This window comes from Ovis aries, chromosome 3 (genome assembly GCF_016772045.2).
Source record: "Ovis aries strain OAR_USU_Benz2616 breed Rambouillet chromosome 3, ARS-UI_Ramb_v3.0, whole genome shotgun sequence".
NCBI lineage: Eukaryota > Metazoa > Chordata > Mammalia > Artiodactyla > Bovidae > Ovis > Ovis aries.
This window is the reverse complement of record NC_056056.1, coordinates 168,793,683-168,821,529: the sequence shown is the minus strand read 5'-3', so window position 1 is coordinate 168,821,529 and position 27,847 is coordinate 168,793,683. Positions and strand designations below refer to the sequence as shown.

Genomic DNA, 27,847 nt, shown 5'->3' with positions numbered 1-27,847 from the left:
TACTCAGGAAAGTGCAAGTATACATCCCCTTCAGGTATTTGTAGTTCATGTATAAATCCTCCCAGTCCAAATGCAATTTACCAAGCAGGCATCATTTTAACTTTAAGTAATACGTTACTTAGCAACAGAGTTGACCTTCTGTTTCTAGGTAAGGTTTCACAGGAGCCTAAAACAAGAGGTAGGATCTGAGCACTGATCTTCAGTGCTCAGTAAAATATGTAGGATTTAAATTGGTAAGGAAAGGGAAAGGCATTTCAGGGCCCAGCGGGAATCACATAGATAGAGGTATGGTCCAGGCAACAAACTGCCAGAAGCATTAGAGGAACCATGATACTTCGTGATTTAAAATCCAGTGGGATTTGCACAACAGTGTGAATGTACTTAATACTACTAAATTATGTATAATACTTCAAGACAGTTTAACGTGGTTTTATGTTTTGTTATTTCATCACAATTTTAAAAATACTAAAGTCCAATGTGATTAAAACAATTAGAGAGTGGAGCCAGAGGTAAAACAGAAAAAGTAGGTTGGGTCAGGTTGGTATCAGGCTAAGGAATCTGAAATTTATTCTGTGAGCACAGGGGAATGGACATGACTAGACTGCTTTAGGCCAGTTAATTCTGGAGGCTGCAGACAAGAGGAATTAGAAGGAGAGAATGGTAAAGTTGGGTCATCCACCAGGGGAAAGATTCAGGGGGCAAGATTGGAGGCAGGGGAGCAGATGGACAGGAAAAGATGCATCTAAATATATGAATGTGTTATATATTTTATATTCTCCTCTGTGCTTTTCCTTTCTAAGGAGGCTTTAATTTCTCCTTCTCAGAACGGGAAAGATAAATATTAACCACTGTTTCTAAGGAAGTGACAAGACGAAATTTGCCAACTGACAGTGAACTATCTACTGATAGAAACTTGCCACTTTTGCAAATTCAAGAAAAGTCAAGCATACACAGGAGTTTTAATAATACAGTTTTCTACACTAAAACGAAAAGAATAAAAAGTCCTTAGCACTATATCTGGTTCTTGACATATTGTTCACCTTGCTACTTTTGTATCTTTACACAGAATCACTTTTTTGTGAAACTTCTGAAGTGGAACCACTTCTTACCACCTTAGTAATTATTACCCTAGTCCACACCAACCATGTCTAATCAGACTACCACAATAGAATCTAACCTGTTGTCTCTGTGTTAGACTACTTGAGTCAATTTCTGATTGGTCCTCGCACCTGGACAATGCATAGATGCCTTATCTCTGTCCCAGTTACCTTTCTCACCACTTTACAGTTGAATTTCCACACTTCACCCAGACAGAAATGTAAATCAGATCATGGCTCATCCTGCTTAAAATCCACCATGGATTCCCTTTTGCACTTAGAATCTTTATCATGACCTATGAAAATCAATAGGATCTGACCCCTTCCCACCAAAACAACCTCATCTCTCATTCTCTCTTTCTTCCATTCTCTAGTCATGTGTCTTTCTTTTTGTTCCAGAATATGTCAAACTCATTTTTGCCTTAAAGCCTCTCTGTATCAGTCTGTCTGCCTGGAAAGCCTTTTCTTCATATCTTCAAATGTTTGCTCCCTACATCATCAAATCTCTATTCAGCCATCACCTCCTCACAGAGGGTTTTGTCCCCTCAAAAGCACAGCCTTTGCCCCCATCACTGTCCCTTGTGTTGTCCTGCTCCAGTTTTCTTCATAGCAATTTTGGCCACCTGAAGTTATATTATTTGTTTGCTTCTTTTCTGCTTTATTTTTTTTTATCTCATCCCCGGGATGCAACAGTAATGAAATAAGGTGCCTTGATACCGTATTCTCCCCTTGGCACCCTATCTTGTTCCTTTTACATATCCAGTCCCTGAAATGGTGCCTAGCACATCAAAAAATAATTTGTGAAGTGAAAGAATACTTTACTCTTTCTTTCCTCTAAGATTTGATGGCCCTATGCTTGTTCTGTCTGAAGGTACTAATAATATTATACTACTTTATGTTATAAACATCTTGAGGGCAGAGACAATGCCACGTCCATCCTTGAACTTCCCACTGTGCTTAGCTCAATATATGCACTTAAAAGAAAGAAGAATGAGTGACTGAGTGAGTGAATATTTCTTACATGTTATTCAAATATATTTTTTTAATCAAAGAGTACCTCAGTTTTTAAGCTATGTCTATAATCCTGTACATGCCATTTTGAGAAACAAAAGAACCTGAACTTGGAATTATTTGAAGAATAAATGAAGTGTTCATCTTTAAGACAGAATATCATTCCCATCAGAGAGAACAATATAATAGAAATAACACAAAATTAAGCTTCTATCAAGAGGCTGATGCTGAAGTACTTATTATGCACCCAAATGAGTTCAGTTCAGTTCATTCATTCAGTCATTCATGTCCAGTTCTTTGCGACCCCATGGACTGCAGCATGCCAGGCTTCCCTGTCTATCACCATCTCCCAGAGTTTACTCAAACTTACATCCATCAAGTTGGTGATGCCATCCAAACATCTCATCCTCTGTTGTCCCCTTCTCCTCCTGCCATCAACCTTTACCAGCAACAGGGTCCTTTTCAATGAATCAGTTCTTCGCATAAGGTGGCCACAGTACTGGAGTGTCAGCTTCAGCATCAGTCCTTCCAGTGAATATTCAGGACTGATGTCCTTTAGGATGGACTGGTTTGATCTCCTTGCTGTCCAAGCTACTCTTAAGAGTCTTCTCCAACATCACAGTTCAAAACCATAAGAACATCCAAACACATGTTCAGCAGCACAAACAAAATGTTATAATGCTACAAGTTGATGCTTTGCCTTCTTAGGTAATGAACCCAATCTTTAGGTGGTTAATAGTGTAATTCAACTGCCAACACATTCATCTGCATTCCTTCAAACTTTGCACTACCAAAAAGTGGGCAAACTGTCTCTTCATTTTGTTTGTGCAATTTTAATCCTCAGAATATCTGTGTTCTTCATCTGTCATGAGAACTAGTCCATGATTGCTACCTGAGATCCTTTAATTAACATATTGTGTTTTGGAGAGATTGTTCCTAAACAGAGAAAAGGTGGTTTGCTAAGTGCAGTTTTGACCTGTTATCACAGTTCAGTGCATGTTTTTTATGCTCTATTTGTATTTGTATTGTCTCAAGTTTCAAAGACAATGTTTATTCTTTTCGTAATGATGTTTTTTCTATAATATCCCCTTTTTAATATTGAAGTAATTACTCGTGCATAGGTCTGAATGTTCTCCAGTTCACTTGATATGCTGAACACATAGAATACGTTCCATGTATTCTAAGCATAGACATCTTTAGAACAGTAATCATATCAATTCCTCTTTTCCATCCATTCTTTCTCTCTGTCTTTTACAGTGCCTGACCTTTAGGTGCAAAATTTACTTTATCCATTTTCACCCAGCGTCCACTTCCCTCACCAAATCCAACTCAGTCTTTCCTTAGGTCTGAAAGTTTCCTGGAACTTTTACCCTTCACTCTTTTTAAGAAAGGACACAAATCACAAGTTCTATGAGAAGATGGCTTCTTTTGTACTCTCTTAGAATCTTTAAGCATGTTAAGCTTTTTCTGTCCTTGGACACAGGGAAATTATCTGATTACTTATTTGCAACATATCATTTACTTTTTCCCAGGTAAGAATTCTGTTATCCAGTCTGTGGATAATCCTCTAAAATCCTTTTATAAGGGCATAATCTCTTTTGTCCTTTGACAATATAACACCCACAGGTCAGGAATTCAAAGGATTATCATTTTAAAGGTTTGCAGAATTTCATGTGAAGGCCTGTAGAGTATCTGCTCTTATCTCTCCTCCTGAATTGAAAATGTATGTCAGCATGCTAGCAACTTTTATATCACACGCTCACTTCATTTTCAATGTTTTTTTTTCTTATGTTTCCCTCTTTTATAATATCTTTTAGAATTACTTTGTCATTGTCTACATTCCCTATCCCCATTTGGATCTAACTAGTTTCTTTGCTGCCACCCCACACCACCAGTGCTAAAGTCACATATGACCAGAAGAACAGAAATTCCATAAGCCACTTCCACCTCACCTTGGCTTCAGTAGGTTTTGATACTCTTGTCAGCTGTCAGCATCATCCCCTTTCGGCCTCCACAATACCCAGTTATCTTCCTGCCTCTCTGTTGCTCTCTCTCCTTGCCTGCTCATTCTCCTCAGTTAAACACTGGCATTCCTCAAAAGTCAAACTCAAAATATTTGATGACTAGCAACGGTAATTATCTCAGGACGCTTGATCATAGCACAGTTTCTGGTGTTCATGGTTTTGTTCATTGCTACCCTACTTCTGTTTTACTGCATAACGAACACCTGGATTGTAGCTGCCTTTTTTGTCTAAGTTCAGTTCAATTTGACCAATATTTGTTGGGCTGCTTAGTTTCAATATTTTCACCAAATGACACTGAACACCTCTGACCAGATGAATTGCCACCTTCCCCATCCTCAGTCTGAGATTTTGTTTTTCTAAAAAACAACAACAGAGTTATCTCTTACTCCAGTAGAGAAGTGAGATTCTCTGTAAGGTATCTACTGCTATATAACAAGTTACCCCAATCTTAGAGGCATATTACAACTCTTATCATCTCTATATTTCTGTGGAGTAGGGATCTAAAAGCAGCTTAGAGTTTCCCAGGTGGCTCAGATGGTAAAGAATCTTCCTGCAATACAGAAGACTGGGGTTTGATCCCTGGGTTAGGAAGATCCCCAGGAGAAGGAAATGGCTACCCACTGCAGTATTCTTGCCTGAAGAATTCCATGGACAGGGGAGCCTGGCAGGCTGCAGTCCACGGGGTCACAAAGAGTCAGACACGACTGAGCGACTAACACTTAGCTGGGTCTTCTGGCTCTTGGTCTTTCACAGACTATAGTCATCTTGAGACTCAGCTTGGGAGAATCCACTTCCTACCTCATTCATTGGTTTTAGGCAGGATTCTGATGTTTGGAGCTTTTTGGACTGAGGCTTCAGTTCCTCACAAGCTATTGGCTGAAGGCATCCCTCAGTTTCTTGTCACATAGGCCCCTTTGTAAAGAATCTCACAACATGAAGCTGGTTTCAACAGCACAAGCAAGTGAGAAGACAGCAAAGTGCCAGCAAGATGGAAATCTCGGTCTTCTGTAACATCCCAACCCTTTGCCTACTCTGCTCATTATACTCAGACCACAAATCAAGCCCAGACATAAAAAGAGGCATTCACACAAGGATGTGAATACCAAGAGGTGGGATCACTGGGGCCATCTCAGAAGTATGCTTGCTACAGATACACTTTATAAGGATCCACTTTACAGTCTAGTTTCCTCATCTGCATTTGCAGTCAAAATGGAATAACTATTACATGGTTACAACAATAACAAAACGCATTCTTTATTCCCATGGGCCATCTTCATGGTACTATGGTATTCACAATTAGATGGTTTAGTAACACATTAGTAATCACCATTCAAAAAAAGGCATATGTCTCAGATCTGATGTTCAGTCTGTTGTTCACTCGCTCAGTCATGTCCAACTCTGTGGCCCCATGGACTGCAGCACTCCAGGCTTCCTTGTCCATCACCAACTCCCAGAACCTGCTCAAACTCATGTCCATCGAGTTGGTGATGCCACCAGCCATCTCATCCTCCGTCGTCCCCTTCTCCACCTGCCTTCAATCTTTCCCAGCATCAGGGTCTTTTCCAGTGAGTCAGTTCTTGGCATCAGGTGGCCAAAATATTAGAGCCTCAGCTTCAGCATCAGTCCTTCCAGTGAATATTCAAGGTTGATTTCCTTTAGGATTGACTGGTTTATTGCCTTGCTGTCCAAAAGACTCTCAAGAGTCTTCTCTAGTACCACAGTCTGAAGGTATCAATTCTTCAGCACTCAGATTTTTTTATTGTCCAACTCTCACATCTATATAGGATACAATCATACAGAAATTAGAGACCTTGGAGATTTGCCAATTGTACTCAAAGCTATGAAGCTTTAAGATCATGAGATCTGAATGCCACTCATCTAAGTGATATATACAAATCAGTAATCTTATAAAAAAAATATAAAAAACATGTTCAGTCTTTGTTGGTGCCTCATTATTGAAAGGAGCCTACTTCCATTTATATTAAGGAAATGAATTGGCCAGACTCTCTTGGACAATACTTAAAGGATATTAGCAAATTAAATGCATTTTTAAAAAAACTATCAAAACTAGAAAGTAAAAGGGATCATTGAACTTTAGACCTCATCAGAACAAATAAATGCAGGCAACAGTTGACTAAAAAATACCTTGGGATACAAAGATGCTGGCAAGGACTAAGAACTCAAACACTTTTTTTTAATTTAAAATTTTTATTTTTAATTAGAAGATAATTACTTTACAATATTGTGATGGTTTCAAGACAATAAATAGTAGTGGAAGTTGTGGCAAACTGGAGAACACAAACCCTGCCTCCCCACTCAAAAAAAAAAAAAAACTCTCCTTTCCACTTTATCAATTAAACAAAGCATTCAGTTCAGTTCATTTCAGTTGCTCAGTCGTGTGCGACTCTTTGCGACCCCATGAATCGCAGCACGCCAGGCCTCCCTGTCCATCACCAACTCCCGGAGTTCACCCAGACTCACATCCATCGAGTCAGTGATGCCATCCAGCCATCTCATCCTCTGTCATCCCCTTCTCCTCCTGCCCCCAATCCCTCCCAGCATCAGAGTCTTTTCCAATGAGTTAACTCTTCGCGTGAGGTGGCCAAAGTACTGGAGTTTCAGCTTTAGCATCGAATTAGGGACCAGATTTAGTTATAGCTATGACTTTGCTACTCCTGTGTCATAGAGGAAGAGAATCTCTCCAAAAATTAAAATCTTAATACGACTTTATATCAGAGAATCCCTGATTATTTCAGAGTTCAAAAGAGCATTGCAAATGTGTTACTATCTTACCTTGGCTCCCTGCCCAAGATTCTGCTCTTAAAGACTCTAGTTCTTTCAAGGTGCTTGAAATTCAGTTGTTTGTTGACTCTAGTCGTGATGGTTGATGAACATATGTGCAAGCTTTAGGGGGAAAGTGTACAACCAATGTAACTTCTTAATAACTTCAGAAAGGAAGTTTCAGTCTTATTTCCTTGTCACCTAGAAAAATGGTAGAAACTCATTCCTACTGCTTCTGCTGTTTTTCAGAAGGGCAACGACAAAACATAGGCTAGCGACATAGATTCTATTGTTGTACCTTCTGACAGGGTAACTTCATTCTCCTGTACCAAACTGTCTCTCCATACAACCTCCTCCTTTTGTCTTGCATTTCTTTCTTTTCAATGGCCAGTATCTTAAACATCATGCCACTCGATGTTGACTTACCGCCCTGTGGCTATCCAGTTAAAGATATACTCTCAAAATCCCACACACATATGTGCACTGTTAGCATGGGAACCCTAACGTAAACTGAATACGTGATTTAAACCCATGGTCTAACCGAGGGCGTAAGATATTCTGCCTCGTGTAGGTCAGGTCCTTGGTGAAGCTGTGGAGTTTCTATTTTCAAGATCAACTATCCAGTTCTGTAAATGTCTTGTGGTTCTGGGGCAAAGAGATATGCTCACTTAAATCAGAGTAAAAGATCGTTTCTTTTTCAGGAGAGATATTGGTGCCATTGAGAGAAGGGAGAAAGAATAATTGATCTTAAGGTTAAAAACTTAAGTCATTTGGAGTAAATAAAATAAATTTTGAAGTGACAGCAAGTCATTCAGATCTATCTTGTTATTCCTTAGCTTATATAATCAGATAATGAACTCAAGCCACTGTTAACACTATTAACAGTATTGTTAATAGTGGTTTCACACTATTAAATTTATTTCTTATGCATACTAAGTCAATGATGGGTTAGGCAGCTCTCCTCCAAGCAGAACGCGGGGATCCAGGCTTATTCTGTCATGTGGCTCTCCCATCTTGGAGCTCTTTGAGAGCTACCATAAGGGGAGAGGGAGAGGAACATGGACAGCAACACAGGATGCTCTGTTGCCAGGCTTGGAAATGCATCATTTACTTTAGTTTGCATTTGATGCACCAGAGCTGAGTTTCATGACTCTCACTAACCAGCCAAGAAATACAGCCTCCCTTCCCAGGAAGTACTTATGGAATTCTTAAGAATCTCGTCATTCTGTGCTAAAAACACCTTTTTCTTTCTGCACTTGACTGCTGCCTTTCTTCGCACAAGTGTTCACTCCTTAAGATGTATTCCTTGGAGAAGCCTTTTATGACACCCTTTATCTGGGCTAGCATGCTAATTTAATCTTCTGTGCTCCCATTACACCTGATAAGACTGCCTATTGACTAGTTTGCCTCTCTCACTCAAGATCAGGATCTTTGTTATATTCATTTTCATTTTTTAAGCATGGAGCACCTGGACATAGTAATGCTCAGTTAATATTTATTAGATTGGACTGAGCCAAACAAGAGGGCAGATTAGAAGTAAGTTCTGAATAGGTCCTGATAGGACTCCCAGGTTAGGACATTTCCCAGCTTGGCACCTTTATATTTAAATGTTTTACAAAGAAGTAAGGCAGGTCTTTCATGAATATAATACCCACACCCTGATGGCCTGCATTTTCTGACATAGACCTTCTCCACCATGCCTCATGCTTTCTATTTACAAGTAGATAACCAGTCTATTATTCAGGAATATATTGGGAGAGGGAAAGACCATTTTATTTATAAAGTTCTTTGAGCCTTTTGAAATGAGAAAGTCCAGTACACACAAAGCACAAAATAGCTATAGCTGTTTGAGCTAGATAGATATCCACATACCTACCAAACACGGGAGCAGTACAGTCCCAACTCACTTATGGATGCTCTGCTTCAAGGTTTTTAGGCCGTCTCAGAAAGCAAAGGTGACTGCAGCATTCTTCCTGAGCTAAAGATGGAGGATTTTCAATGTTTAATTTTAAGTGAATTTATCTTGGAATAGTTTATTATTTAGACCAGAGAACTGAACTATCATTGTACTCATTATCCCCCATGATAGTTACAGAGAACTATGGGAGGAATTCTGCAAGTAAAAGGTTCTGATCTATCACCATCCCCAGCTGCTGTCATCCTTCAACTTTGAGAAGTTCATCCTCATTTAATAAAAATAATGGCTCCCTTGGAGTGATATGAAAATCAGCAGTAAGAGTAAAGGAATTTAGATATCTGAGCACTTTCTCTTCCTGGTGTAATTCTCCCAAGAAAATCACAGTTTAGGTCAGCAAAGGACCTTAAGCTATCCAGCTCAGGGACTTCCCTAGTGGTCTAGTGGTTAAGACTTCACCTTCCAATACAGGGTGTGAGAGTTTGATCCTTGCTTGGAGAGCTAAGATCCCACATGCTTCATGGTCACAAAACCTGAACATAGACAACAGAAGCAATATTGTAACAAATTCAAAAAGGACTTTAAAAATGGTCCAGATTAAAAAACCACATTGTGTTCTATTAAAACATACTACTACTACTACTACTACTACTACTACTACTACTAAGTCGCTTCAGTCGTGTCCGACTCTGTGTGACCCCATAGACGGCAGCCCACCAGGCTCCGCCATCCATGGGATTCTCCAGGCAAGAACACTGGAGTGAGTTGCCATAGGTCATATTAAATGGGTTGCCTCAAGGCAGATTGTTCCTTAGCAACAGAAAAGTGAAAGTGAAGTCATTCAGTCGTGTCCAACTCTTTGCGACCCCATGGACTGTAGCCTACCAGTCTCCTCCATCCGTGAGATTTTCCAGGCAAGAGTACTGGAGTGAGTTGCCATTTCCTTCTCCAGAGGATCTTCGCAACCCAGGAATCAGAGCTGGAACTAAATCCCAGGTTTTGTCCTCATGCCAGTTAGCTCCTGGATGATACTTTGCTATACCCAAGACTCTGATGATTATGTATTGGTGAGAGAAACTGTAAAAGTGCAAGAAAGAACCAAGTGACTAAACACAAAAAGAAATTGTTTATAAAAATGTGTTTCCTTTTAAGTTTCAGGCTTGAAAGGCCATTTTTGCCGTTTCTGTAGTGCACTAAACTTCCTTCTTAGTACTGGGAGGCAAGGGCTGTGGCAGGGATCCAAAAGCCCTAGAAAAGCAGGAAGGAGACAGACTTGAAAATGGAGAAAGGCAAACGTAGACCAAATCAATTGTCCTGCAGCTACTGAGGGTCAACCCACTTGTTTATTCTTGTAGGTGGCCTTAGAGGAGCTTTGCTACCAGTAGAAATTGCTGGGTCAAAGGGAAAAAATAAAAAACAAAACATAATGAAATAAAGCAAAATAGCTAAAATAATCTTATTTATTTCCCTCTTTAATCTAGGTAGAGAGGAAGGAAGGATAGACAAGGTGAAAGGGCACTCTCTAAGACACATCTTTAGAGCGTTAAACTACATGGAGATGACATTTTTATAGGATTAAGCCAGGAAATAGCATGGTGTAATAGTTGGGAACATGGCCAGAACTCCCTGAGTTTGATTTTATCTGACCCATAGAGGTGTGTTGAGTATTACATGACTCAATACTTGTAAAGCACTTAAAATGGAATTAGGCGCATCATATGTGCTGTATTCATGTTTGTTAAATAAATTTTAAAAGAAGATTGAAGGTGAATGGATACATGCATATGTATGGCTAGGTCCCTTTTCAATCCACCTGAAACTGTCACAACTTTGTTAATTAGCTATCAGTTCAGTTCAGTCGCTCAGTCGTGTCTGACTCTTTGCGACCCCATGAATCGCAGCACGCCAGGCCTCCCTGTCCATCACCAACTCCCGGAGTTCACCCAGACTCACATCCATCGAGTCAGTGATGCCATCCAGCCATCTCATCCTCTGTCGTCCCCTTCTCCTCCTGCCTCCAGTCCCTCCCAGCATCAGTCTTTTCCAATGAGTCAACTCTTCGCATGAGGTGGCCAAAGTACTGGAATTTCAGCTTTAGCATCATTCCTTCCAAAGAAATCCCAGGGCTGATCTCCTTCAGAATGGACTGGCTGGATCTCCTTGCAGTCCAAGGGCCTCTCAAGAGTCTTCTCCAACACCACACTTCAAAAGCATCAATTCTTCGGTGCTCAGCTTTCTTCACAGTCCAACTCTCACATCCATACATGACCACAGGAAAAACCATAGCCTTGACAAGACAGACCTTAGTCGGCAAAGTAATGTTGCTGCTTTTCAACATACTATCTAGGGTGGTCATAACTTTTCTTCCAAGGAGTAAGCATCTTTTAATTTCATGGCTGCAATCACCATCTGCAGTGATTTTGGAGCCCAGAAAAATAAAATCTGACACTGTTTCCACTGTTTCCCCATCTATTTCCCACGAAGTGATGGGACCACATGCCATGATCTTAGTTTTCTGAATGTTGAGCTTTAAGCCAACTTTTTCACTCTCCTCTTTCACTTTCATCAAGAGGCTTTTTAGTTCCCTTCACTTTCTGCCATAAGGGTGGTGTCATCTGCATATCTGAGGTTATTGACATTTCTCCCGGCACTCCAGTATAAAATAAAAAAAAAATTGTAAAGCTGATTTCCAAGAAAAAAAAAGATTAAAGGTGAACCAAGAAAAAAAGAAGATTAAAGGTGAACCAAGAAAAAAGTGGGGTTTCTTCATCCATTTTTATGTCTAAAATTCATTACATCAGGTATAAACAATAAGCAAAGTGAATCTCTTTTTACTTATTTATTTAATAGATATTTCATGAAATACCTACCACATGCCAGGCACTGTACTAGATGTCAAGCATTTGATGTTAGGAAACAGGACCTACAAGGTCATTCTCCTTGCTCAAGAATGTATGAATGCTGTTTTAGATCAATAAACTAGGATTCCTACTCAGGCAGCTTAACTGAGGTTCTTAACTATATTGTCTAAATGCTATACTTCAAAGCACGATGAGGATACTAAGTGGATAATCCCTTTAAGTTGCCTCCAAGGAACTTAGAAGTTTACAAAAAGGAATGTTCTTGAGCTTTTATTAACCTAACTTAATCCCAGGTTAACCACCTACTACTTGTGTCATGTTGGACATATTACTTAAATTCTATAATTCTGTTTCTTACCTGTAAAATGGAGATAATAACAGTAGAACCTACCACATTAACTTACTTTGAATTATAAATTTAAAAATGTGCATAAAGTGCCTGTCACTTAGAAGGACTAAGTTAATATTGGTCCTAGCCAGTACTCTTGCCTGGAAAATCCCATGGATGGAGGAGCCTGGTAGGCTGCAGTCCATGGGGTCACCAGGAGTCAGACATGACTGAGCAACTTCACTTTCACTTTTCACTTTCATGCATTGGAGAAGGAAATGACAACCCACTCCAGTGTTCTTGCCTGGAGAATCCCAGGGACAGGGGAGCCTGGTGGGCTACCATCTCTGGGGTCACACAGAGTTGGACACAACTGAAGCGACTTAGCAGCAGCAGTAGCCACTTGTATTTGTTCAGTAAGTGCTCACTAAATTAGCAAAACTTAATAAAATGCGGGGGGTGGGGAGGGGAATTTGCCTGCGGCCAAAAAGCAACAGAAAGGAACTCAATCACTAATATAAGATCGTCTACGACTAAAACTGTCCATGACTACATTGGAATAGTGAGCTTTCCATTCTCATTTCTCAAAAGACAGATTATTCATGTTTTAAATAAGGGCAAACTTTAAATTCTGATCGTCATCCACTAAATTAATTTTTAATACCTTTAAGATGATTATTTAACCTATCAGGAGCTAAGAGAGAAGGTATTTAAAATCATAACTGGGGCTTTCTTATCTAAGAAATTAAATGAATAAGCGTAATAGCAAGAGGGCTTCCTGTCTGCACCTCTTGGAGGTAATGTAATCAATCCCCAGAGCTAAGTGGAAAGTGGGAGAATGGAGGAGATAGCACTTCAGACAGCAAGGGCTCAGTAAATGTGGGTGGCACAGAATGGAATAGAAGTGAACTGAGAAGCTGCATGTTCAGACCATGACAGGGTGGCTCCATGAAATTGTTAAAGACATTCTGATTTCATTTTTAAAAAAGCAGAAATAAGTTAATTTACACGAGAGCTCCTAAACAATAGACCCACAGATGTGAAGAGCCGTTATCCCCCACCTTTCCTGTACAATTGAATTAAGTTCTAGTTTAAAAGTTGAATATAATTTGGCTACACTTCTTACTCTCAATCGATAGCAGTCAAGTGAGAAGTCTCTGTTCAGTTTATGTCTGCAAATGCCTTGAGCATCTACTTATGTCTCAGACACAGTGGAAGGAGAAAAAAAGATGAAGTTATATAGTATCTGCCTTCAAGGAGATTGCCATCTAGCAAAGAAAGTCAACCCAATATCCAAGTGATTTTCATGAAAACAGCATGAACAAACTGTAATAGAAGTAAAAATAGAAGCTTTGAGCATTAAATGGAAGGGAAGTTCTCTTCTGCTCAGTGAATCACAAGAAGGTTCCTGGAGGAGGAGGGGGAAAAAAAAGCAAACCATTTTTCAAAATGGTTTTGAACCATGGTTTCAAACCATCGTTCAAAAACCATGAATCAAAAAACCATTTCTACGCACCTTAAAAACTTCTTTGTTGTGTCAAGATTGGGGATAGCTCATGACACTCCAAGCAAAATGTGACCAAGAGTATTTGCTTAGCTTGTTCAGGCAGATGGATATGCTACTTTTTTCCCAATTGTAATAACCATTGTTTGAAATACAGCTAGTGCCGTCAATCCAGTTATCAGTTTCATCCATCACTTTGCCCTTCAAGCTACAATGAGTGAGTCAAATGCTTCAAACCCAAGAAGACGCCTGGAGTCCTTTTCAGTGAAGCACCTAAACTAGAACTGAGTCACTGTTCTCCCACCCCTAAGCTAAGCAGTTTTTCATTACATGATATTTCTTTGTGGTTATTTTCTGTTGGTGGTCAATGGGAGTTTAAATTTCCATCTTTCAGGTTCAAATTTGATGCTTAATCTTCTGTGGACTCACAGTGAATACTTTACTTAGGAATCCACCTTTCACCTTTAGAAAAATAGCTTGCCGTTTTTCTAGCATCTTCTATTTTAGTAAAAAGATATTCAGCTTGGTTTTTTTTTGTTTTGCCAGAGGGGGTGGGGGTGGGCGGGTATTTTATTTTGTTAGTTAACAGATAACTACTGCTCTTATCAGAGGAAATGAGTACTCGAAAAGCCAGCAGATTCCTTTTTTCATGTCTTCAAGAGGGCTAAACAGATACACTTTAAATGATTTTTAAGGTCATAATTTATAAATCACAGAATTCTAGCAGGTTAAAAGCTTTTTATTCAAAGCATCATCAGTTTTAAACCTCAACTCCTTCTCTATTTAGAGGCTACTGCTGGGTGGGAAAGAATTGTATTTAGAATTTTCTAATACTAAGAGGTAAATATATTATAGAAGTTGCTGAATGTGAAGTTTTCTCCACAAATGTACCATAGATTATAGCGTATAGAAGATTGCTTTTCCTGGCTTTTTCCTTCCTTCATTGGAAGGACTGCTGCCGAAGCTGAAGCTCCAATACTTTGGCCACCTGATGCGAAGAGCTGATTCATTGGAATAGACTCTGATGCTAGGAAAGATTGAAGGCAAAAGGAGAAGAGGGTGGCAGAGGATGAAATAGATAGCATCACCAACTCAATGGACATAAATCTGATCAAACTCCGGGAGATAGTGAAGGACAGGGACTCCTGGCGTGCTTCAGTCCATTGGGTCACAAAGAGTCAGACACAATTTAGTGACTGAACAACAGGAGCATAGGGAATTGATTTCCCTGGCTTTGTCCTCTGGGACTCAATTACATTATCGTCTATCAACATTTATGCTGTTCACTTTCAACAGAACACGTTTCTAAGTGCTACTGATGTAAATACAAAGTAATAATTGACCTTACAACCCAAAGACCTTAGCATTTCCAATAGCGTGTGTGTCAGTCGCTTAGTTATGTCCGGCTCCTTGTGACTCCATGAACTGTAGCCCAACAGGTTCCTCTGTCCATGGAATTCTCGAGGCAAGAATACTGGAGTGGGTATCCATTCCCTTCTCCAAGGAATCTTCCTGACCCAGGGATCAAACTCGGGTCTCCTGCTCTGCAGGGAGTTTCTTTACCATCTGAGCCACCAGGGAAGCCCCATAGGGTTTCTGATAGGACTGGAGCTAAATGACAGACACTTAGGGCGACTCCAGATGCGTAAGGTCTGCAGACACCCACGTGCCAGATGATCATCAGTGAATTTCTTTTTCATCCAATCAGCTCATTTTGGCTCTATGCTAGATTCAGAGATGGTGAAAAACAGATAAGACTTGGTTCCGGCCTCAAGCAGTTCTACCTACACTTTGGACAAAGACAAATATGGCAAAAACTAAACTACCATGTGAAAAAATATGCTACAGGAGGATGGGAGCACTAAGTACATGGAAGCCAAGGAAGGTTTTCTGGATAGGTACATGATGCTTGAGTTCAACTTCGAGGAATTAATAGATATGTTAGCAAATAGAGCATTGAGGGAATCACTCCAGACAGGGATGCTGCCTGTGTTCTGGCTGGATCTAGAGACAGCAGGGAGAAATGGGTGCCCATATTCATCCGCTCTTTCTCTGTCTCCCTCTTACTCACTTTCATACACACACACACGCCCACTCACACAGGCATTCACTTCTTTAAGTATTAACCCCAAGGGAAATTATGCAAGAAACTCCTCCCAAACATCTCCAACTCCTCAAGTTTTATTTCTTTTCTTGAACTTGTAAAAACTTTGGCACTTAATTTCCTTATATTTGTATATATTTGAAATGCACACACACAGAGAGAGAAAGAATTGCATATTCCTAGAAGAAAAGAACTTTAGACCTTTTATAGTTTTATAAATTTTGTGCTTAAAAATTCTTGTTGCATGAAATAAATAATAACTACTGAAACTATTGTTAAGAACTGATTCACTAGTGGGGATTCACATAATTCAAGCTGAAAATTCTTAGTTACTTCAGTGTCTGAGGTAATAAAAACTCTGCTGCTGCTGCTGAGTCGCTTCAGTCGTGTCCGACTCTGTGCGACCCCATAGATGGCAGCTCACCAGACTCCCCCGTCCCTGGGATTCTTCCAGGCAAGAACACTGGAGTGGGTTGCCATTTCCTTCTCCAATGCATGAAAGTGAAAAGTGAAAGTGAAGTTGCTCAGCCATGCCCGACTCTTAGCGACCCTATGGACTGCAGCCCACCAGGCTCCTCCGTCCATGGGATTTTCCAGGCAAGAGTACTGGAGTGGGGTGCCATTGATGACCAAAAAACAAACAAATGCCCCAATCTATAAGACTGGAGACATTTTGCTAAGAGTCAATCTATTGTCTCTTCTACCCAGTGGTTGTGGAATAATTCTTAGAGTATTCCCTCACTATCGATAGAAAAGGAGTTCTCAAGAATTCCAGGGGTTCTCAAGAATTCCAGGCAGGGCTTCAAACTGCCGTTATGCTTCTCTGCTTGTTCCAGACCTCACTGAAATTTTTCCTAATATTCATTCTGGGTCTTTCAAGTCATATGTACACCATTAATCAGATCACTTGTTGACTGTGTGACATCTGCCTTTTTCTCCCTCTCTCCCTCTAGCTTATTGTAGTTGATGATTCTTGTTACCAAAGCTTGAAACAATGCCACCAAAACTTACCAAAATTGTTCTTGGTGCTCTTAACACCCACTGAGTGTGCCAAGTCTGCTACTAATGGTTGCCAAAGGCTGCTTCAGAGCTGCAGGGGCCCAATGTATCAAAGGTGCTAATGTCTGTGCTACTGCCTACAGTGCCCAGACACTTCCCATCAAGGGCACATTAGCCAATGCCAACTGAATATCCTGCCAATATCACTGAAACCTGCCAGTGTGGGCACCATGACCAACTGCTGGTGCCCAATGTTGAGGGCACCAATATCTGCAATATGGCACCATCCCTGACTGCTGATGAAGTTGCTGGTGCCAGTTCTGCTAATTCCTTTTGTCCCCAAGTCCCAAAAATGTTTCATGATACGATTTCGTATTGAAGCTTCTTATTCTTAAGGCATGATCCATAGGCACTGAGCCAGGGTCCAGTAAGAGAGCCAGATCCTGAAATCCATGCAGAATCATCCATCTCCTTGAACATGTGTCTGTTATCCTGTTAATCAAATACATATGCCTAGACCACCTTCTTTGACAAAAAGAGTCTTTTGTGTTCCCGGGGTTGTTCATTGAAAACAGACTCATGCAAGACCCACCCTGCAATCATCCATACATTCCCATGCTTGACAGATGAACACAATCCTGTTCAAGCTGAGATCCATGCCACATGGGTGCAGCCATCATGTTGACAGAGTCCGATTCCAGGCTAGAGAACAAGGAACACTTTATTTTGTGTTTCAGGAAGGTGTCTGGAATTTGACCACTTCTCACCACCTCTCCTCGAGCACCCTAGCCCTGTCTCTCTTGGGTTACTTCCCCACCTTCTGAACAAGCCTTTCTGCTCCTACCCCTTGCTTCCTGTGCACTCCTCTCAACACAGCAGCCAGAGTGACTCTGCTGAAATGTAAGCCAAGTCAGGTCACCACTGTGCAAATTCTTGCACTTGCTCCCTGTTTCCCACAGAATGAAAGCCAAAGTCCTTACAGTGCCTTCAAAACTTCATAGTATCTGGCTGTCTGTCCTGTTCCCTGCCCACCTCTGCCTGCACAGCTACTTCAGCCCCTCCCCTGGTTTCCTGGTTGTACTTCGAATGGACACCAGCTCACTTCCTCCTGAGGGCCTTTGCTGTACTGTTCCCTCTGCTTGAATCCTCTCCCCCTAGTTGCCAACAAAGCCAATTCCAATTCTCTCTCTTTAAATCTTTGTTCAAACCTTGCCCACTGAATAAAATGTGCCCTAACCACCCGATTGAATACCGCATTTCAACTTGAAATCAACCCTGAATATTCATTGGAAGGACTGATGCTGAAGCGGAAGCTCCAATACTTTGGCCAACTGATGTGAAAAGCTGACTCATTGAAAAAGAGTGGGAGATGATGTGAGAGACTGAGGGCAGGAGAAGAAGGGGGCAACAGAGGATGAGATAGTTGGATGGGCATCACCAATTCAATGGACGTGAATTGGTGCAAACTCTGGGAAGCCTGGTGTGCTGAGGACCATGGGGTCACAAAGAGTTAGACACGACTGAGCAACTGAACAACAACCTGTCCCCATGCAACCTTGAGAACCCCCAATCCTCCTATTGTGTTCTTTTCACAGCACTTAAAATTTTCTGACGTAATTTCTCTATTTTTTATGCTTGTTTATTATTATCTGTCTCCTCAGTTAGAATGCCTAATACTTTTTCAGGCATTAAAAAAGAATGCCTAAACTCCACAATGCCTAATACTTTTTTATGTTCCACTCACTGATGCATCCAAAACAGTGCCTAGAATATAGTAGACATGCGTTATATCTTTGCTGAGTGAATAGTAGATGGGTGAACGGGTGAATGGATGGACAGATGGATGGGTGGACAGATGGATAGATGGACGTGTTGTAGGTCCTCAACTTTGTAACTCCTATTTTTTTTTTTTGCCACCCTTTGTATGATATCCTTTATACTTCCCCACCGAAGCAGAACATAAGTTATTCATTTATATACTCCTAACTTTGGTTTTATGATACATTTATCTGTTTGAAGTACTTCAGTGGGTATGTTATTATGCACATGCCTGGAGGCTCTGAGAAAGGACATGGTTTTTAAATATCAAATAAATAGAACTGGCATTCAGAAGATTCATTATCTTCTGAAGACACAGGTTTGGGGAACAGAATATTTTTTAGTTGAGACTAATAACAAGCAAACAATTTTCCTGATTCATAGTAGCATTTAAAGTTTCTGTTTCAAGAGCAAAGCAGTGTTCTGCATAACCAGGGCACTACATAAGCATTGTAGGGACACAAATGGCAGCAAACATGTACTATCAGAGGGAGGAAAAGGGGGATCCTGTGTCTTTTTTTAAATATAGTTCATATCAGTGGTGGAGACTGTAATGTGAATGATGGTGGGCATTGTTCAGCACGTTATTCTAGTTGCAGTAAATCCTCTCCATCTTTAATCTGAGACCTTGTTTCATAAAAGAGCTTTGCAACAAGGAAATAAATTAAAACAAATAATGATATATAACAGAGGGCTCTAGGGTCAACATGATCTCACAAGGATTTTAGAAATGAAAAGATGGTGAAAGCATGTTCTTTGATTGAATTTTCAAAAATACCGCTTCTAACAAAAGCTTCAGAAAAAAAAGTACAATAAAAATCATTCAATAAAATCATTCAACCCCAGTGACCATGTTTACATGTGTACCGTGTAGTGGTTGCATTGGTCCTTTCATCCACATCCCCACAGATCTTGCCTCACAGACAGCGGCCAGGTTCTCAGGTGATGCTCCAGAGAGCAGTTACTCTATGTGTGCACAGAAGAAACCTGATTAGCAGTCTGCTCACACTGTTTGCAAAGCAATAAAGAGACTGCTTTATGGTTGTTAGTGTTGTTATTGTCATTTTTTCCTGCCACGATTTATAGAACGTCTCTTTTTTGGCACTTCGCTCCCTTGATTCATAATCAATCCAGTGCCTTTTAGGAAGGGTTACCCCCTAACTCTGATGGCTAGAAGGTTTGCTAGTCTGGCTAATGCTTCTGTTCTGTTCACCAACCATCTTGATTGTGCTATTGGAAATTTATCACCATACATCTTAAAAACCTTTCTTATCTATGCACTTTGTCTATTGCTTCCCTTCCAGCTTACCCCACTGTCTAAGACTTGCCAAAATAAGGAACATCTCAGGCCCTCTCATGGCTAGACCTTAGTTTATTTCTTTTATTCATTAAATAGAAGTCACAGGGCATAAAGAGATAGTACCCAGGCCAAAGCGTTTCACTTTCCCTTTATTCTCCCAAAAGGTAGTGCCAAGTAATATTCAGGTATCACCTCTTCATGCTCCTGCTCTGTTCCTAAAGCTGGGAATCTGCAGTTGTCTGAACATTCAAGTATGCAAAATCAGCAAGGCTCAGTTGGTGATGGGAAAAATTAGAAGAGGTACTATTATCTGCAATTAAGTCCACAGTGACATCTAAGCACAATTCACTGACCTCTGAGTGTTTAAGTTTCTCCTTATTCTTTTGCAGAAATTATCTCAACGATAGGGTCTTATTGCAAACCAATGGGCTTCAAGAAACAGATTTGTGTATGTGATGCATCTCCCTCTACTCTGCAGATACACAGCACAGAGACTTTACCCCACCCTGCTTCCTAACAAGAGCCACAGTATGTTAATCCTTTCAGTTCCACAGAAAGAATATCATTACACGAAGGACCCAGAGTCTCAGGCTCCATAAAGGGCTTTTTCCAAAAGATCACTTAAAACCCCTCACTAATGAGATAATGTACATGAAATCACTTTGGGTTTTTAATCTCATATGATTGTTAGGTGATGTTCTTATCATTGATAGTCCTATCCATTTGGTGGACATGTCTCTCCCAGCAAAGTTACACTATGATAGCACTTAGATGGCGGTAGATAGAGTTTTTTTCCTGGGGCTCTGTGGTCAGTGGATCTGCCTTTCTCTTTTATGTTCAATCAGTCTTTTAAGAGCCACTGATGAAACAGCACAGTGATGTCTGAGCCCAGGCCTCAAAGCCTGTAGGTGACCTGATCCTCGCGCTACTTGATAGACCTGCATTTAGACTTGGCAGCACACTGTCCGCTAGCACTGCTTGACCTGGTTTATTTTCAGGCCTACTGCTAGTCCAAGTCTTGGTTAGCAGCAGGACAGAGCAGAAGAGGCTGGAACAAGGAGCAGGAAAGGGGGGAGGTACCTGACCATGTCAGCCATCTGTGTGACAAAACTCCTATCAGAGAGTCTGAGAGTACAAAGTATATCCAGGTAGAAAAGAGAAGCCGCGATCCGCTGCAGCTTCACAGGCAAGTTCAAGTTCCTGACACACCGAGGGTGTTGCACTGGTAGGTTCCCAGTAAGCGGTAGTCAGGTTTGAGTGTACCTGGGGAGCAGCAGGTCATACGGAATGCTGCCCTACCCATATGAGGACCTCCACCTCACATATAAGGTGGCAGCATTTCACACAGAAGGATCCAGCTCTCACCAAGTCTCATCAAGGCAGCTTCTTTTTTTTTTTTTTTAAGTAGCTGCTTTGAATACAGAGATTATCAACACCAAAACTATCTTCGGCTATGCCTCTCAGCTATGATTTCCAAGAAAGGCAAGCAAAACCCCCAAAGCAAGAGACAAGCCCTCTACCCCACCCCAATCTCCACGGCACTCTTGGACTCACTCCTTTACGTCTCTGACCTTCCTCGGCCACGAGTCCTCATTTGTCACTCCTTTCCTTGCCTTTTCCTTGTGCTTTCTAAAAACTTCGTCTCCCACCTTCTCTTCGCATACAAACTCCTCAAAAGAATCAGTTAGATTGCACTTTCTATGTCCTCATCTCTGACTTACATCACAACCCAGCACAGCCTAGCTTCTGGGCTCGTCTCGGCAGGATGCCAGACCCCTGTGACCCTTTCTCGCTCCTCCTCTCAGCAGACCTCTCTGCACATCCCAGCACTGCAGCCCACAGCCTCCATACAACTCTGCTTCTCTTCTCTCTTCTTTCTTCAGTCTCCTGAGTATAGTCCTCATCCTTTGCTTTGAAAACGTTGGTCTGTCCTCAGGCCACTTCTTTTCATACTACACACTCTCTTCAGTCCCATCCATGCATGACTTCAGCTCCCACTTGTGGGAAAAATAACTAAGATTTATCCAGAGCTTCTTTGTGCTGAACACTGAACTAAACACTACTTGCATTATATTGTTGAACATTTATGGCAACCCTCAGAGGTAGGCATTCTTTTTTATCTCTCATAATACTTATCAGAAAATGGATGCTTAGGAAGGTTGAAGAGTTTACTCAAGATCATACAGCAGTCTGTGCTGCTGCTCAAGGCTACAGGTCTCCTCAGACTTCTCCCCCAAACTTAACACTGCTATTCCCCAACATCTTTAAATTCTCACGTCTCAAAATTATTCATGTCACTTTCTTCTATTTTCTTTTCTTTTTCAGCTGGTAATACCACCAAGTATCAGAGCTAGAAACTTGAATTTTCCTACATTTTTCCACCTATTATCCCTTGCATTGTTGTCCCCAAGGGGTGGTGGTGTGATTGACAGAAAGATGCCAACAAAGGCAGTTAAAAGAAGTGAAGTTTCTTTTAATGGCAACAGATATGAAAACTTACGGCTTCACAAAATAAAAGACAGTGCAGTGTACTGTCAAATGGAAGTACAGGCTTCCTTTAAATGTTCTTCATGAAGTTACCTTATTTAATTTTTAATTCTGTTTTTATTAAAGGCTAAGGCACTGAATTAGAGACCTCCTCGTGGTTTAAAGAATAGAATGCTTACTTCACCCCTGTAATAGTCTGACAGTGAGCAGTCCAGGTTTGTATGTTGACTTTGCTCTATGCAATTCTGGAAGGACCCCGGATCCAGGACCTTCCATCTGTTGTTCTATCATCCTCTAAAGTACTGCTATTTAAAGTGTGGTCCACAGACTGACAGTGTCAGCATTGCCAGGGAGCTTGTTAGACATGCAGAATCTCAGTCTCCCTTCAACCTGTTGACTTAGAACCTGAAGGTTAAGGTCTCCCCTATGATTCTTGTGTACATTAAGATGTGAGGAACATTTCCCAAACTCTGTAGTATTGTTTTGCCCATGGGACCAAAACTAGGCTGTCAACACAGATGTTTTAGCTTGAGGAAAGACCCTCCACCCACCCACCAAAAAAAAAGGAAACTCTAGAGCAAAGAATCTTTTAGGTTAAAGGTGATCTGGAAGTTACATTGACACTTTCAGGGGCATCCCATAGGCTCAAATGTATTGCATAGAAACAACCAGAAGAAAAGCTAGTGTATCACATATCTAGTTAAGTAGATATTAGCCTAATTGAAGCCCCATTACTGTGGAAGAAGACAGAATAGTTTTTGATGGACAACAATGGGGCTCTGTCTCAATTTTGTAATACTTTCAGACATAAAAATATCTGCCAAATTTGGTATTGAATTTTTTAAGTTCCTTATTCTCTTGATCTAATTACCATGCCAGTGCCATAATGCCAGCTTCATAACTTGTTGAATTGAGAACTATTTTTTTTTAATTTAATCCCAAATTGATTTCAATGTAATTCCATTTTCTCTTATTTTTATGTCCTTTTCCTATTTTTGTTGCCTTCCTCTTTTATATTTTTCATCTTGTGGCTCTATCAGTTTATAAGGTATTATCCTTGTCTGAACAGACAAAGCTGGTCTCAGGCAGAAAGGATGACAGACAATAAATATATATGTATGTCCATGCATATGTGACAAGCCCAGAATACTTCAAATACAACTAACATATTAAGAGAAAATAAAGCTATAGTGATCATATGATCTTACAAAAACCTTTTAGGTCAGTGGTTTTCAAATATTTCTTTTTTAAGCTTTCTTTCTTCTTACCTGGGTAAGACACTTAAAATGAGTTATTCAACTGAAGTAGACCAGGCAGTTTTAGAACCTCAGCTGGTTAGCTGTCTTATAATGGCCCCCTTGAAGCCCCAGGACACTGCAGAGCACTGTCCTAGGGTCAGTGATCTCTGCCTGCTGTGTGGCCTGTGATGTTAGCAGTGTGTTCCCTCCGAGGCCAAGTTTGCTTTAAGAGGCTCCTGGAGGACAGTCAATGCCCATTTGCAGAGAATCAACAAGACATCATGAGCAACAAGGAAGATCTTTGATAAAATGTACCAAGATATCCTCATTTTCCTGAGACGAGCTTTCTTCCCTGCTGTCTCTGATTGCTATTCCAGCTTAGGTTTTCCCCAGACTTTGGGAAACAACTAGTTGAATAGTATTGCCTTGTTGCGAACCTGTTATCATGCCTGCTCACTACTCTGCCTCTCAGATTACAGACTGTGCCTGACGCCCATTCACGCTCACAGTACGGCAGGCCAGGCAGCCCCTCAAGCTGTCTCTGTCTAGCCTTGTCCTGCCAGATGAGCCTGCTGAGAAAAGAGTATCACCACTGCTAATGTGAGAAAGCAGTCACCGTGCTCCTTGTGGACACACTCAAGAAAAAAGTGTGGATGACATCTGACTCTAGCCTAAATGTCCTATGAAACTGAAAGTGTTAGTCACCCTTTGCAACCCCATGAACTGTAGCCCGCCAGGCTGCTCTATCCGTGTCCCATCTTGTACTGCATTTTTTTCTTCTGCCTTTAGGTTTCTTTCCTCTTTACTGGATAGATAAATATGACACTAATTTGATATTAATATACAAATTATAGAGTTGTAAGATTTAGGAACTAAAAGGGAACTTTGAGATTATTGATCTAACACCTTTATTCCACAGATGAGAACACTGAAGCCTAGAGGTAAAGTACCTTGCCCATGGTTATTCAGCTAATAACGGTATAGTCAAGACTGCCAGCTACAGAAACAAAGCCCAGTGCATTTTGCATTATGGCATGTGCTGTGTGTGCTCAGTCATGTCCAACTCTTTGTGACCCCGTGGACTGTAGCCCGCCAAAGCTCCTCTGTCCATGGAATTTCCCAGGCAAGAGTTCTGGAGTGGAATGCCATTTCCTCCTCCAGGGGATCTTCCAGACCCAGGGATCAGACCTGTGTCTCTGGCATCTCCTGCACTGGCAGGCAGATTCTTTACCACTGCACCACCTGGGAATCCCATACAGCATACTACAGCATACTCTCTAGAACTGGTCCTTGGTATTTAATCATTTTGAATACTTGTAAACATTAAGTTAGGCCATAAAAGGAACCCTCATTTGTATAACATGTAGTACAAAGTACACATCTCCCCCACAAATGGATGCCACGCCGCTAAAATTAATTTGCCCTTTTGTCTTTGCGTGTTCATTAAATTGGGCTTCCCTAGTGATTCAGTTGGTAAAGAATCTGCCTGCAATGCAGGAGGCCCAGGTTCAATCCCTGGGTCAGGAAGATCCCCTGGAGAAGGAAAAGGCATTTTAGTAAACCTTTAGCAAATGACTGCCATATATAAAATGCTCTGCTGGGCACATGAGAGACTACAAAAGTGGCTAAGACCTTCCTTCTTTACCAGGAGGTTGACAGTCTAACTAAGACAGATACTCACCTCTCTAACTATAACAGAAATCAAACTTTAATAGAGCTATAATAGAATTTTATGCAAATTACTACAGAAACCTGGTTGAAGGTATGATTAGTTTTGACCTGGGAGTAAGGATAGCATTGGAGAAGGCATCATAAAAGAGGCAGCATTTGAACAGGATCCTTTAAGAATGGACAGAATTTCAACCGAGAACAGGGAGAAAATAGTATTCCTGACAGAGGAAATGGTGTGAGCAAAAGTGTAGAAATATACTAGAAATACAGCAGATTATGCCCCAACAATCATACTCATAAAATAAAGTTACTTAGTTTAGGATTAGTGAAAATCCAGTACACTGATGTTTACTAGATGAGAGTCACACAGCTTGGCTAGGATGCTGACGTTCATTTAGCTTCCCAAGTCTCTCTCAGTCTCGTGTAGACACATTTGCCAGTGAATTCATAAATTAAAGAGTTTGAAATATTTTATATGTTGACTTGGTTAGGCCACAGTACCCAGATATTTGGTCAAACACCAGTCTAGGTGTCGCATTGAAGGTATTTTTTTAGGTGAAATTAGCATTTAAATCAGTAGACTTTGAGTAAAGCAGATTACCCTTTAATGTGGATGAACTTTATCCAATCAGAGAAAAACACTGAGGTCCCCCAAAGAAGTCAAAGGAATTCTACTCCAGGCTGCCTTCAGGTTTGAGCTGCAAATTCTTCCCTGAGTCTCTAGCCTGCCCTGCAGATTTGACACTTGCCAGATTTCAGACTCGTGCATGTGTATATACACAGCCTATTGATCCTGTCTCTCTGGAGAACCCAGACTAATACAAACACCAAGAGTTTTGAAATAAACAGTGACTTTATTAGTCCATGTTCCCCTCTATGTCAAAATATCAGTGGTTTATAGCAACAAAATATATGTATTTTTTTCTTCCTCATGATTCAGCCAACTTCAGGTGGACTCACCTGCCGGGGTCCTGCCCCGGTGGATCCAGGGAATTCGAAGGGTGGACGGCGTTGGCGTGGAAAGACTTGTTTATTTATTAATATAAGATTAGATTAAGAAACTATAGCGTAGTAGGAAGATTAAGTGGAGGAAGAGGGCTGAATAGCTTGGTTTACGCGGAAGACCAATAAAATTCCAGACAAGGAATTTGCACCATCTACGTTGGGCCACCGGCGCCCGCTTGAATATCTAAGGGTGCCTCGCCTTAAGCTCCCTTTCGTGCGGGTCTTAACAGCCAGGGCAAGTAAGTAGACCTGGCGAGCCTCCGCGCCCCAGGTGGAGATTCAGCCTGAAGTTAAAGTAAAGAGCAGAGAGAGGGAAAGGGAGAGAAGAAAGAGAGAGAGAGAGACACGGGGGGAGCCAGAGTCCCAAGAAACCAGGCCGAGAGACTCGTCCCAGAAACTGGTCCGAGAAGCTGGTCTGAGAAGCTAGCCCCATCCTTTATTGTTCAGAAGGCCTTTTATACTTTTTTTTTTAATTAATTAATTAATTAATTTTTTTTTTTTTTAATTTTAAAATCTTTAATTCTTACATGCGTTCCCAAACATGAACCCCCCTCCCACCTCCCTCCCCATAACATCTTTCTGGGTCATCCCCATGCACCAGCCCCAAGCATGCTGCATCCTGCGTCAGACATAGACTGGCGATTCAATTCACATAATAGTATACATGTTAGAATGTCATTCTCCCAAATCATCCCACCCTCTCCCTCTCCCTTTTATACTTTTGATAAAACATGGAGATCAATGGGTAACACAAAATTATGTAGCGTTCGCAGCTCAGACTCTTTCTATACATCATTTTGTATACAAAAGGTCTCAGGTGATTTACATTATCTTCTGGCCAAGAGGCTTGTTAACACTTTTTGGGTCTCTTCCTTAATGAATGTTAATTTTGTTTCCCCTGAAGTGTTTTTCTTTAATCTACATCTCCTTAAAGCATTAAAGTTACATCTCTATAGAACAAAGGTGCAGTGGGATATAACAAAGAAGGTACTTAACTCAAAGATCTAATGTTGCTAATACAAGGTCTACTACTTGTTTTTCTGTATACCAACTATATCTATAAATAAAGGATGTGAAAATTTGGCAGCAAGTATTGACTCAACAAATGAAACCTTTAATCAGTCCTATTCTAAAGATTTTGACTCCTCGGAAGCCCCTACATTCCTAGGATATTTTAAGCTTCCTGTGCCTCCTGCGGTCAGGAGGCCTCAAACAATCACACGTGCAGCTGTACGAGTCCTGCAGGCAGGCTAGAAAGCCATCAGAGGGTTTTTTGGATTGAAACACTCTTTCAAATGCAGAAGACTAAAGCCCTGAATTGACTTTTTCCAGAAAATGTCAGAAGAGTAGAAAAGCAGAGCACAAAAACTGGCAGATTTTTGTTGGGGTACATGCTTAGGAATTTCCAGAGGGGCCCCTGAAGTCTGAGCACGCCTTGCGTATGTCAGCTTCCTTCCTCATGACCTTGTCATGGGCGGGATTCCTTACACTGGCTCCCGGCACTCACCCAAGCTCCAGAGAGCTTCAGCCTAGATTTAGGTTTGCTCCACAAGTCTTCATCTTTCTCGTAGGGCTAGCAGCTGTGTAACTACTCAGCACTTGTTTTTCTTATAATAGAGTATAGGAACACAAAAGGAAACTGGATCACAGGAGTGCAGAGGCCTCATCTAGAGATTGCCACACTGATACTGCTTCCTGATTCAC

The 27,847-nt window shown here is 41.0% G+C and overlaps 1 protein-coding gene across 6 annotated transcripts in view; it reads left to right on the top strand.

Moving 5' to 3' along the window:
• ANKS1B (ankyrin repeat and sterile alpha motif domain containing 1B) overlaps window positions 1-27,847 on the top strand; it is a 1,156,475-nt gene that overhangs the window by 792,556 nt on the left and 336,072 nt on the right. The window lies entirely within an intron of this gene.